We start from the raw sequence: 14642 nt of genomic DNA on the forward strand, positions 1-14642 counted from the left end.
CTATGTTGCATCCAAGCATCCTGGATCATTTGCTATTAGAATCCCAGATGATTAAATTTCAAATGTTTTCATTGTAGAACTTAGGAAAATCACTTGATGATTTAAATTAGTTGCCCTTCTGGTACTGTCAGGCTAGTAATAAACACAAAAGAAGGTGTTCAGTAGAACACTGAAGTTTCTCTTTGCATAAATTGTAGCGAAGATTAATTTTTAGTAAGCATGCAGAGGCCATTTTTGAGTATGAAATGATGACTATGCTTTAAAAGTGTTGATGGGTAATATTTATAGCTATCTAAAATGTGGTTTTACTGAAAGAGATGAGGAATTGCTGCTCATTATTTATATCGAGATAGTCTGTTAACACAGTAACTATTAAGTTGATTAGTGTAAAACAAATCAAAAGAGTGATACAGCTTAAAAAAAAAAAGTCTTCTTGTCGATTACTATATGCTGTGTGTTCTGTATTAATCGGGTTCCAGGAGATGTGTTATGTTACATGCTGGATGCTGCTGGTTCTGAAAGGCAGACTGGAGTAGTGGGTGGAAGGTGATTTGAGTTATTTGGCTTTTATTTCCATCCAGCTTTTCCACTGCTGTTTTTTCTTGCAGTCACTTAGCCTCTCTTGCTTTGATTTCTCCAAAGGAAAATAAAGATATCCAGCTTTATACAGCACTTCTGCGTATAAAAGGGGCCTTTTGGCACCTGTTTGTTTCTTCTCCCGATGGTGAATACTATACCAAGTATTATTGTGTACTTCCTTTTTTCTCCTGCAGGTGAAACAGGAAGGAGTACTTTTAAAGAGTAGTTCCTTGAGTGGTAGAAGCTTTTGGCTTCTTACCCTTTTTTAAAAAAAATCTCAGGGATGATCGTAAGTTCTAATGGAATATTTTATAGTGTCATCCTTCTGTGGATCATCTAATGTCTAATAAGGGCTTTTCCTTGGTCCTGACACTCTTAGCATCTTGATTTCATGAACTTAACATTTTCTTAGGCAATTATCTTTGAGACCTCTACCTTTCTGTCAAATCTGATTGAATTCATCCAGCAGTTTCCAAGTGGGAGATCCCCCCACACTTCCTGTATAAGACTAATTTCCTGAAAAAGGTGGTGTAAAATATTTTAAGTTTTAACTGAACATTTCACATTTCCTTCGTATCAATCTTTTCTTCCATATAGTAGATAATGGAATCTGTTGCCTTATGCTTTAATGTGTTTTTTTTTTTTTAAATCCTACTTTCTCTTACTTTCTCTTCCATAGTTCTTTTTTGTTGTTTCCATGATAGATGTGCTTTATCTCGTACCTTGTATTTTCTGTTTGTTTTCCTTCCCCACAGAAGATAATGCATATAATCCAACTTGTTCTATTTTTCTATTTATTTTTTTTTTAATACTCTTAAACTGCTATCAGCCCACTTGCATATACAGATCTTGGTGGATGAGATGTAAGTGTAAGTCTGCATTCTGGAAGGAAGGGGAAAAAAAAAACAAAAACCACAAGCCAGACACTTAACAGGATTGAACTAAAATATGAGGCTCTATTGTCTGTGAGAAGTAGAGTTTGAAAGAAAATGAAGTTTTTTTTCCTTTGTATCTATGCTTTTGGATGCTGAGAAAAAGGTATTATGGAAGTCTTACCAGGTTATTGTTACTGCATTCAGATTGGGCCTTTTTATAGTCTTCTGCTTGTGTCTGATGCATCTTAATATACTCTAATTTAACTGATTGAAGAATGAAGCACCTTTTATTACTCATGCTCTGCTTTTTCTACCACCTTGGAACCTCTGCTGTGAGAGTGATAATACCTCTTTTCCAGCCTTTTTTTTTTTTTTGGACTATGTCCCGGATTCTGAAAGATTTCAAGGCGCCAGATTGCAATAGGAGTTCTGTGTTCTAGTACATCTGTGAAGCAGTCTCTTTAAGTTTTTTGGGAGGGATCTTGAGGTCGTACAGATTACAGGCTTTATATTTCATTTTAACAAGACATGGTTTTAAAGAAGAAAAGATATGGGGTAAGACTGAAACAACTTGGAATGTCACACTTACTTCAGGTGTCTTTGCAAACAATTTTTTTTTCAGAGCCACCTCCTTCCTAGAGGTCAGAAGCTGTGCAGCCTCTTCAGACTGCTCAAGTGCTTGTGCAGTGCTTTGACCTGCATCTTACAACACAAGTTGAATGAAGAATGTCTCTGAGAGCTAGCAAAACACTAATTACAGACTTCCAGGAAAATAAACTAGTTAGCATAATTAGAAATGCTCATGTCTTTAATACTGGATTTCTTAATTGTCTGAATTTTAATTTTTTTAAAAATCAGTCCAAGGACAGAAAATGTCATCAAAAGTGTGTACATTTCTAAAAATATATTAATTTAGGTGCCTATTTTGAGGTGGTGGGAAGCTAAATTGAATGGTGGCTTACTTAGGCTGATGTGTTGGTGTAGTAAATTGCCTTATATGCAGAGAACTACAGAATAACAAAGGCAGTTACATTTTAACAAAATGCTTAATGAAGAGCAGGAGTTGTGGATAGTTTTCAATGAGTTTATATCTTGCTGCACTATACTTTTTAGTTAGATGCTGTGATTTCGACATACATGAATTTAGTCTTGCGACAGCAGACTCCGAGCAGATTATTATGAATGCCATAACTGTCTGACACTTAAAACTTATTAAAAACCAGGACTCTATCTATTGTAAAGCCAGGTTGAGTTTTTTTGGCATTAAATTCTGTTAAAGTATTTCTTACAGCTTTTTGTAGCATGGGTTTTTGTTGTGGGTTTTTTTTTTTCTCCCCCTTCTTTTCTGCTCCATGGTAAGCTGCATTAATTTACTGGGAGTATTAATAGAGTCTCTGTTCTCTATCTGGCTGTGTTCTCACAAAATTTGAGAACCTCAATGTACTTGAGTTCAGTTCCAGTAGAAACTGGTCTATAGATTTTAAGGTGCTGAAGGAGAGCTTCGAGCAAATACTCTGCAAGTGATCTCATAAACTTCGTTTGCATAGGAAGCACGTCTGAAAATTGTTTGGTGCTCTTAAAGAAAAACATGAAAGATTGCACATGTAATTCTCATCCCTTACAGTTGCAGCTGCCTGTACATAGAAGTAGTGTATGATGATAACAAAGACTGATGGCAGACACAGTACTAACTAGTGTTGCTGATACAGTTAGTACTGATTCTGCAAAGACGATTGCACCTAATCTGCTGGGGTTTTCACTGTGGTAATAGCATAGCAGATTAAATTTTAATGCGGTTCTAATTTACGTATACTTTTTAAAGGTGTAATTGAAGGTTCCTCCCACCAGGCTGTTAGATAAAGAAGCCAGGATGTGAGAGGTAAAATACTGTTGTTGGTCACAAAAATATCTGAGAGGAAGTAACAGAACTAAACTGTTAAGTTACAGGAGATGTAATGTTTTGTCTTATTAAATCAGAAGCTGTTCAATAATATTACTAATCATTTGTAGAATTTGATTTCTAAAGCATCAGTATTTTCTGGGGATTCAAAGCTGTTTAATCAAACTCAGAAATTTGAAAAGGCGGAAAAGTCACCTGAGAAGTCTAATCAAGATGTGAAAGGACAGCAGGATGACAGGTAAACGTGGTTGTTGAGCTATACCAACAGTATGTTTTGGAAGCAGAGAATAAGAAAACATGTAATATGTCTTAAAAGTTCCCAAATAACCAGTATTAATGTAACAAGAAAATTTGGGCATCATTGCAGTTTGCTGAGGTATAATTACCCAATTTATAGCTGTAATCAGAAATTGGGGGAAAAAAGAAGAAAGTGCCATTCTATACAAATTCTTATCTGCTATTCAGAGTGTGTTATTGTCAATTGTTGTAGAAAGTTTGATGTGATATGGCAGAGTTTTTCAAGGCATTGAAAAGATGGGAATTATTTACCTGAGGAAATGAAGTACAGATCAGACAAGTGAGGAGTGGGAAGTTATAAAATAGATGTGAATTTAGGCTTTCCAATAGCAGATGCAAAATTAAAAAAAAACCATACATTCAGGAAAATACAATTTATTGAAGCAATACTTCTTGAAAGGGGGAGGGGAACTGAAGATTTCCCCTGCTTCCACTCAAGGTACTTGTATTTCTATGATTCTGTGATTTCTCTCTATATGTATGTATGTATGTATCTGTCATTCTGTATGTATCTGTTATTCAGTGTTAGATTTCTCTTGAATACACAGAACCAGCTTAAACTCCTTGCTTTATTTGCTTCAAACCAATAATTCGAACTTTGCTCTTTCTCTTCAGAGATGACTGCTCAAATAAATTAATATTCATTGGAGTGAGATATTCTCAGTCCACCATAGCTGAAATGAATTCTGTAGTTTCTGGGCTTTGGAGTAATTTTCTAGCTGTTCAGTGTAACAAACTGTTCTACAAAAAATGAAACAGTCTGCTAATGGGAGAAATTCTTACATCAATATGTTGAATACGGAAATGGTTTGTAGCATGGGAATGGCCAGTTTGAACACAAGCCATGGATGAAGATTGATGTTTGAATAGAAAGCCATTTTAGGCCAGTCCAGCAAGCTGATAGTGAAAGTGTATGGCAAAGGAGCGTGAGGGTTACTTTCAGGGGTGGAGTCTTCTTTCAGATTAACCTTTTTATTTAAGTATCAGTGCTGCATAGTAGGTGCATAAGTTATGGACAATTGGAAGAGTGATTGGCACTGAGGTACATTACTGGTGTTACTTAGGCTAAATACTATGGCTTGTCCAGCAGCACCTAATTGCCCCCTCTAAAGTAATGGCTGTGGAGTGAGCGTAATCAAAATTGTCGTCTCTGTTACCTATGACATGATACCATTCATGCTTTGAGGGACAAGAGTCTTTTACCTTCAGGCACATTCAGGATGGTGGTGTGGGTTCAAATAAGATTATATGCCAGATCAGCTATATGAGATAAGCAGGGTCGCTACTGAAGAGCCATTGTTGGTAGCTGGGAGAAGTTTTCTGCAGAAGATTTTCATTATTATAAGACAGACCAGAGCCCTCTGTAGTTATTTGGGCACAAATCTTAATTAAAAAAAAAAAAAAAAAGGAAAATAACAAGTCATTTATAACTTGATAATATGCGTGAACTTAAGTAGCTCAACCAGCTCATGTAAAAATGGCATGCAGACTCAGCTTTTCAGTTTAAAAAAGGAAATGCTTAACTTGTTAAATCTTGCTCAGCCACTAGTCACTAAATGTGTGCAGGAATGCTTAGAGACATCTTATACCCTCAGCTGGTTCTGCCTTTTTGTTGATATTAAAAGAGAAGGCTGTGATTGAGAAACTTTTTCAGTGGTGATTCCATGTGCAGTTATGAAGCTTCCAGGCTTGAGAACACAACCAAAAATACAAGTTGAGTTTGTCACAGGTGCTCTTCATTTGGAAGCCTCTCCTCAGGAACAGCGGCTTTACAAAACTTGTACAGTTCTTGGGGAGGGGAATCTTACTTCTGTGCCTCCCAGCTATCTAGGCTGGCAAATGACAGTCTCTGGTAATACAAGACATCTTAATACTCTGAACAACCTGCTCAGTTCAACCTGCTTTGGGCAATCTCAAATGTTCTATGTTTATATGATCTTCATGGCAGGAGGGGAAAATATCTTATGAAGAATTCAGGAGAAGTGATAGTGGACTAGACTGCTGTAGAGGTGGTAGTGAAAGTTTCTGACACTTATATTCTGATCTAAATTTGCTCTTGTGAAAATACATAAAATATGCTACAACAGGTATTTGGTGTTGCAGGGATCTACAGTGCAGCTGAAGAATGGCATTATGTGGCACAATACGTATGCATATCATTCATATACAGAATGAACTGATGTTATTCTGTAGGCTTGAAGATTCAAGACTGTTGCACTCTGGAAACCCCAGATGCATTTACCCGCTTGAAACAATACTGTCTGTATCCCCAGGCAAGACAATGGAATGGATTCTGTGGCTGTAGCTAGTATGAGTGGTCTATTAAAAAATCCTGAATAATCTGAGTTACAAATAAGTTAGCAGTTTTCATTTCCCACAGGAATAAATTTAAAGCAAATCTACATTCAGCAAGTTTCATGATACAGGGAGAGGTTCTGTACAATTCAGTCCAAAAAGAATATACTTCATACCAGCTATGATGTTTCCAGTAATGGAAATAAAATATTGGGGGTTATCTGTGTCTAACCTACCTAGCTAGACTTCTGTTAATTCTATTTCTAAATATATATATATGTATTTATAAAATAAATACTTTGTCTAGGAAAGGAGAAAAAGTTTTATTAACACGGGAGCAGATTTTTGTTCACACACTGTTTTTTCTCACAGGAGAAGTGGACCTCTATTCTATACCTGTGCCCACAGGTATTCTGTACTCTGCTAATAAACGCATTGTTTTATTCCAGGATGACAAATGTACTTGTCTGTAAGCTCTGGATAGGTTTGTATTCTTCCTATACAGTCATCTGCACTGTAAGAATTTTTAATCTTTGTTTCCCATTTTCCTCAAATGTCTGACTTGCAACATGAGCCTTTTCATGTTTTTGTTTCTGACCTGCAGCTTGCCTATATAGCATTTTTGCAGGTTAGTAGTTTATGTTAATTTTCAAGACATTAATCCCATTTAGATCCCAAGACACATCTGTTAGCCTCATTTTTAGAGTAGTCGACTATCTCTAAGCTTGAGTTGCAGACAAAATGATAGATGTTTTTGATTTCATGTTGGAACACGAGCAACCCTTTGGACATTGTTGTTGAAAGGATTCTTGAGAAGCCTGATTCTCCTGTAGTTGGGAACAGTAATTTGATTCAAAGGATACACTTCAGAAAAATATATATTGTGTCACGACCTTATTTCTGTAAGATCATAGGAATGTTGAAATATCTGGAGCCTTAGAGAGCAAAAGTGAATGTTCAGTGCACAGTATAACCCTTTAAAAATGAAGACATTTTAGGATGCCTAAAACAGCAATGAAACATTTAAATATCATGATAATAATCATGATGCTGTTCAAATTCATGTGTTGTTTTGTTTTTTTGTTTTCTTAATTTTCTTAATGAAAATTTTAAACTGGCACATGGTGGTCTCACTGGTGTGCATGTATTTTGGGTAGAATTATGCAAGCTTTGGAGATAAGTTTTAATAAGCGATGTGCATATCTTTTAAACTATAAAAATATAACTTATAGATTTAATTGGACAAAATAATGCTAATTGCTGATATGTAGTGGTTTTCCTTTTGTTAGAAATGCTGTGGATTTTGTAATTAAAATTGAGCGCTTCAAAACCACTTGTTATCCAAAGTTAGTGAAAGCTTATAGTAAAAATGAAATATATTTTAATTATGACATATTTAGAAACTAAAAGTATTGCTGGTACTGTTTGTTGTTGTGCAGCTGTTAGGATTTTAACAATATATTCTGTAACTAGTGGATACCCTTACAAAGAGAAATTGGTGTATTAAATACAGTTATCTAGAGCATGAATTGGGCAGATGAGGGAACGGCATCCAGTTTGACTCTGGTCCGGAGCTTGTATGAGCCAAAACATAGTGTTTTCAGTGGATGCACTTGTGCAGTGTCTGTCAATTAAATGACAAGTTGTCTTTCATAGTTGAAATCAGAATTAGATCATGATACAGGGCCATTGCTTAGTAATTTTGATGTGCTTCTGCTTGGCACTTTCAGCGTTTCCTAAAGGTTCGAAAACTAGCGCTCAAAATCTCAGGTAACTAGTATGTTGTTTTATGGCAAAATAATTTTGGTAAGTTTGATTAGCGTCGGAGAAATTGATGTGCTGAATCTTTGGTACAACCAGCGATATTAAGAAGCTACCTTATTTGTCAGTAAACAGGAAGTTTCCCTTATTGGGTATGAAAACCAACCTAAAGCTCAGTAAGTTTAGAATTTATACTTCAATTAAATACCTATAGTTTATAAAGTATTAATAGAAAATAATAATTTTTTGTCAAGAAGTTGCAGGTTGAAATCAATGCCTGTCAAATTGGTTGAGGCTTAGGTATGTTCTCATCTCTTCTGTGTAACTTGCATGAAAATGAAAGGAGAGGAAACATTCTTTGGCTTTGTTTTAGTGCTAATTGAGATATGGTGTGTCCAGTATATGAAACTTTAGAATAGAAAACACAAACTTCAGGGATCTTGGTTTTCAAGAAGAAAGTGGTAGATTACTAGCTTCAACAAGGGAACTGAAACTGAGTTACTGGTGGTGGACGTCACCTTTTAAAAAGGGTGTCAACTGTTTGCTGCTTTGGATTGTGGCTAAATATTGTCTGGCAAATCATCAGTCCTTGATGTTTTGTCCTGTTTAGTATCTACCTGCTTTTTTTCTAACAAATAAAATGAAAATAATAATGTCAAACTTCCTGAGAACATACATTTTTTCTTTTTTTTTTTTTTTTAAGGATGTAGTCTGTGTTCTGAGTTTGGAACATATATTTTGTTGTAATAACAGAGAATTTTAGAAAGTTATAAAATGAAATACAGAAAGGCTCTCTGGAGGATGTGTTGTGTGTCCTAACAGATGAGTCATACTGTAATGCTTGCTTTTTTTTTCTGCTATTGTGAATTTTTAGTAATTTTGTGGTTAGTGGAATCATTGCAGAGGGAAGCTGAATAGTTTTCTAATTTGTTTGCCTATAGTCTATCTTCAATATATGTATTCTCCCCCATGGGAAGTAGGGCATATGCTTTTGAACTCCCAGAAAGCCAAGGAAGATATTTCCACTTTGTAGGGGACAGACCTAATATCATAGATATTAGGCAGCATCTCTCCTGGCTGCGTTTTGTAAGAGAAAATAAGGACATCTGCTTCATTCTTTGAAGGAATGGATGTGAACAGCTATGTTCATCTTTAGTGGATAAAGAAACTTGCCTATATGTTTAAATCTGACAGGTGAAATGTAGAAAAGGGATTGGAACATAAAATTCACCTGTATCTACAGGCATCCATAGATTATTAGATTGTACCCTCTCTGCATCATACTGTATGTGGGTAATCTAGAAGGTTAAATAAGGGCTCTTCTCTCTCTGAAAGGTGGTCCAATCCACCATGGGCATAGGGTGGGGCAGAGGCAGTGCTGGGCTTGCCTCCAGACATCTTAATGGATAGCTGTCTTCAGCTGTTCAGGTAGACATACTGTAAACATTTTATTCGATGTAAGCTTTAATGGTAAGATCAGATTTGACTGAATTGTGTATAATGCAAAGTTACTTGATGCAACATGTAAATAAAAGCAAGCTGGTTTGATTTGTGTGTGTTGTTTTTTTTTGTGTTGCTTTTTGGTTTTTTGTTGGGGTTTTTTTTTTCCTTGTGTGTGAGAGTAAAGCTGTCTATGCAGTAGTGAAAAAATGCACCTTTTTAATGAAAGCTAACACAGATCTGTGAAAATGGAGTTATAGTGTCTCTTTCATAGTGCATTTCTTAGAAAACTCAAGTATGCCTAGAAATGAACCCTGGGGGATTGGGTTGGGTCGGTTTGGTTTTACGTGTGTTGCTTTTTTTTGTGGTTTGTTTACCTCCTCTCCTCCCAGTATTTCACTATTAAGTGAAGTAGCGTTGTTAGATGCATTTTGTTTTAATGTAAGTTTGATTTATAGCATATTAGTTATCTTGAATGTTGTTTGGGGACAGACAATAAAAATGAAGTTGACCAGTATCTGTCATATCCTGGTTTGGCTGAGAAATAAGAATTGTTAGAATGCGAAATCATGTCCCATGTGTATTTACAAACTTCTCTCCTTCACCCAAATGCTAGTCTCAGAAAGATCTTGTTCTTTCCTGGACTTGTGAAGTCTAAAGTCACACCATTTTCATCTCAGTTTTCTAAATACCACATCTGCATTTTAAGCTGATTTACTATCAGCTTTTTTTATTGCCATGGAGCATGAATTTATGAAGGTGATCAGTTTCTAGAGGCAAAAGAGAAACCTTGAACAGGAAAATAAAGATTTCTTAGTGTTGATCCACCATTTTCAGTGCTTGAGATCTTTAATCTCTTCTGAGTCTGGTGGTGTGCTGCAAACCTCCACTGCTGTCTAGCAACTAATATGAATGTAAGTAGAACTTTTTCTTAAACTAGCAGTTTTCAAACTTTTTTCCTGGAAGTTGCTGAGTTTCTGTTTACTGCAGTTTGAGAAATACTGGCTTGGTTAATTTGCTCTGTTCTACCTCCATGGGTACCCACAATACACAGCACAGAATGAGGAATGCAGACTTTGCTCTTGACTGAGACAGGATAGTACCTGAAACTGTTTCTTTTCCAAAGGGCACGGATGAGCTTCCTTTAGAGAATGCCGGCTAATGCTTTTCTTCTCACTTCAGAGCTTTGCCATTCGTGCTCTCTCCCACCTACCCACAATGCACCCAGAGAGAGCCTTATCTGTAAGGGGTCACCCGTTAAAGCATGCTTCAGTCTAGCATTAAAAGCCCCTCAGACTGACAACTGCTCTCATGGAGAAAGAGGTCTCTGCAGATGTTGTGTGACTGCTACATTTTAAGAGCGGGACCTTCTGTCACTTTTAACATTCTGTTGTGACATGTATATAATGGGTATTTCATGGAATTCGTAAGTCACTCTTTGTCAGAACATTTTGAACTTCAGGTATCAGAAGCTAATTGGAGTGAACATTACGCTTCAGCCCTTGCTGACCTCTGCAATCCATGTTACTGCTTGGGATAGTAGTTGCATTCACTTGTCTGTTAACTTCTAAAGCTCTGCTGTAAGATCTCAAGAGTCTCATTTTCTTAATGGGATTTTCTTAAAGGTGGCCATAAAAGAAGGAAAGAAAACAGCTACAGTAGTATTAAGAGGTAGTGTGTGCAATGTGAACAGGCTAGTTGAACTTGCTCCTAAATATAATTCTTGCAGATTCTTCTAAAAATAACTCTTACCTGAGCAATAAAATTTATACAAGCTGACAGCATGTATTAGCAGACACTGAAAAAAATGTTCATTTCTGCTTTTTGAGGTTTTGGATAAAAATGTAAGGAAACAATAATTTAAACTCTTCTTAGTAGATGTTGTTGCTGTATTATATTGTCCTTGTCAATATTTTGTGTCAGATGAACACTATAAGTTAGCACTTCATTTGTCTTCTGATTCCTCTCTCCCACACACCACACACAGACACCCCATATCACACCATGTTTTTCTCCTCCTCTTTTCTACAAAATTGCAATGTTTTACTTGCTGAGTAGTCCTAATATGAGCTAGATAGTAGCCTCTGTCGTGGAGTAAATTACTGTTCACAGAACAGTTCTTGCCTTTTTGTTCATTGCTACATGAACATTCATTTCTACAAAGCTAAAATGCTTTGCTCTCTTCTTGTGCTGGAGGTAAGTCTTCTCTGTGATAAAGAAGAATGATGATGTGCAGGACTTGTTTTAATGTGTGTAGGTAGAATACACAAGGCTAGGCAAGTAACTCTGTTACAAACTCTTCCAGCAGGTGTCAAGCTATGCTTATTTGCATTGGTGGGTCACTTTAATACAGGTATATGGAAGGCTTCATCAGCTTGACAGCCTACAAAAAACCCTGAAAATTAAAGATACTGCTTGATTATTTTTTTTTTTTCACCAATTGCTGTAAATGGTAATGCATAATTTTCTTTACATCATCCTAGTTGTATGGCTTACAATTTATTTTTTTTTTCAAATATTTTAAAGGTAGGAGTGCTGATGAGATGTGTTATACTGTGCTTACTTTTGTAAGCGTGAGTTCATCATTATGTACCTAAGCAAAAACCCTGCATTTAATAGCAGTTGAATTTTAAACTGAAAACTAGAAAAATGTACCAAGATCAAGAGAGTAGCAAATGAATCCTGTTTTGACCAGTAAATTATAGAATGTAAAGACAATAAACGTTTTGTTTGTAACAACTAATATAATTTAAAGAGGTAGGGATATGAAGAGAAGGTAAAATTTACTGTTGGAATTTTGAATTACTTATGTCATGTCAGTCTCACCTCTGTGCCTGGCAAAATCTTGGAGCAGGTTCTCCTGGAAGGCACGCTAAGGCACATGAAAAACAACAAGGTGCTTGGTGACAGCCAGCATGGCTTCACTAAGGGGAAATCCTGCCTGACCAATTTGGTGGCCTTCTATGATGGGGCTACAGAACTGATGGACAGGGCTAGAGCAGTTGATGTCATCTACCTGGACTTGTGCAAAGCATTCGACACTGTCCCACACAACATCCTTGTCTCTAAATTGGAGAGACATCAATTTGATGGATGGACCACTCGGTGGATGAAGAACTGGCTGGATGGCAGCACAGAAAGAGTTGTGGTCAATGCCTCAATGTCCGGCTGGAGACCAGTAACGAGTGGTGTCCCTCAGGGATTGGTGTTGGGACCGGTCTTGTTCAACATCTTTTTTGCTGACATGGACAGTGGGATTGAGTGCGCCCTCAGCAAGTTTGCCGATGACACCAAGCTGTGTGGTTCGGTTGATATGCTGGAGGGAAGGAATGCCATCCAGAGGGACCTTGACACACTTGTGAGGTGGGCTGATGCCAGCCTCATGAAGTTTTACCATGGCAAGTGCTAGGTCCTACACCTGGGTCGGAGCAATCCCAGGCACAGCTGCAGGTTGGTCAGAGAAGAGATTCAGAGCAGCCCTGTGGAGAAGGACTTGGGGGTGTTGGTTGATGAGAAAATGAACATGTGCCGGCTTCAGTGTGCGCTCACAGCCCAGAAAGCCAACTGTATCCTGGGCTGCATCAAAAGGAGTGTGACTAGCAGGACAAAGGAGGTGATCCTGCCCCTCTACTCAGCTTTCATGAGATCTCACTTGGAATAATGTGTGCAGTTCTGGTGTCCTCAACATAAGGAGGACATGGAACTGTTGGAACAAGTCCAGAGGAGGGCCATGAGGATGATCAGGGGACTGGAGCACCTCCCATATGAAGACAGGCTGAGAAAGTTGGGGCTGTTCATCCTGGAGAAGAGAAGGCTGCATGGAGACCTCATAGCAGCCTTCCAGTATCTGAAGGGGGCCTATAGGCTTGCTGGGGAGGGACTCTTCTTTAGGGACTGTAGTGATAGGACAAGGGGTAATGGGTTAAAATTTAAACAGGGGAAGTTTAGATTGGATATAAGGAGGAAATTCTTTCCTGTGAGGGTGGTGAGGCACTGGAATGGGTTTCCCAGGGAAGCTGTGACTGCTCCATCCCTGGTGGTGTTCAGGTCTAGGTTGGACAGAGTCTTGGGTGAGATGGTTTAGTGGGAGGTGTCCCTGCCCATGGCAGGGGGGGTGGAACTATATGATCTTAAGGTCCTTTCCAACCCTAACTATTCTATGATTCTGTATTATTAGCCACTCATACATGTGGAGTTTATTTGGGGAGGTTGTTTTTACATTATGCTATGTGAAGTTTGCTCAGGAGAGGAATTTTTAACTAACTTGATGGGTTTGTGTATGCCTGGGAACTGAGAAAATACCTTTTGAAACAAAACTTTGCAGTTACTGTTAATTTTTTTTTGGTTGTGCTCATTGCAGTGCTAAGTAGAACTATATTTAGTGATAACAAAGCCATAATCCTGAGTGGACTTTAAAAAAAATTTTAGTTTATTGAAACAGACAAACATGCACAAGTTTGGCGAAAACAGTTGTCTTTGGTGATAGGTGATGTGTATGTGGAATCCTAAAGGAAATCCTAAAGGGTTTCTGTGTGACTATTCACAACTGTGCTATATATACATACCATGTAACAGCTCATAGCATTTCTAGTTGTTGTAATGAAAGTCAAACAAAATTTTTAGAGCTTCTCTGCTCTCTTCAAAGTCTGGGCAGCAGTGTTACTAAGGAAGAAAACTATTTGGTTTCATTTATTTTTGTCTCAAAACTGGAAGAAACGAGTAACTAGAAATTAGGTTTAACAGGTGAAAAAGAGGATGTGGAAAAATAGAGGAAATTATTAGTGTGAACAGTGAGCACGTCCAGGATCATGTGCAGCAGGTATGTTCTGACAGAAATTCACTCACACTCCCAGCTGAGTCTTAAAAATACTGCCACCAAATTAAAGGGAACCTCGGGTGTGGTTGTCTGCAATAGTAGTCTTATCTCTGGATATTTCTGAATCACCATTAGAACATATGATCTATGTGGGCATCTCAGGAAACAATCTTTAAAGTATTACAGCTTTTTGGAATGAGCCAGATTTAGTGAAATAAAATACAATCTTGAAATCTACCAAGATGGTATACAAAAATAAGCTTTTCAATCACAATTTGTTCTATCCTTACATGTCACTTGGCATGTTCAAATGAAATCTTGGTCTGTCTTTCAGTAAACTTGTTCTTTTTACAAAGAATACGTAATTCTGTCAGTAAAATGCAGCTTAATATTTGCTTGCTTGCCACTGTAGCTGTCTTTTCCCCTGGCAGTTATTAGAAAATTTCAAAGTGGAAAGTCAGACTCTAGCCCTTTTCATACTCCCCTTCTTTCCAATTACAGACTATGGATACAGCATTTTTGGTACAAGGTAAAAAAATATGGTTTAAGGGCCTCTTGTGTTATCAGAACCACTTAGCTTTCTAGCATAGGTGGGCTTGGTAGGGATGGGGAGGTTTCAAAGTTCTTCTAAGCATGCCTGCTGCAATAGGTTTTTGGGAAAAAAATAGGTGACTACTAA

The 14642-nt window shown here is 37.4% G+C and overlaps 1 protein-coding gene across 5 annotated transcripts in view; it reads left to right on the top strand.

Moving 5' to 3' along the window:
* Positions 1-14642, top strand: part of WASF1 (WASP family member 1) — an 88126-nt gene that overhangs the window by 1827 nt on the left and 71657 nt on the right. The window lies entirely within an intron of this gene.

This window comes from Pezoporus flaviventris, unplaced genomic scaffold (assembly GCF_033815535.1).
Source record: "Pezoporus flaviventris isolate CSIRO_AGI_PZ_B2104156 unplaced genomic scaffold, CSIRO_AGI_Pfla_v1 ptg000031l, whole genome shotgun sequence".
In the NCBI taxonomy this organism is placed as follows: Eukaryota; Metazoa; Chordata; class Aves; order Psittaciformes; family Psittacidae; genus Pezoporus; species Pezoporus flaviventris.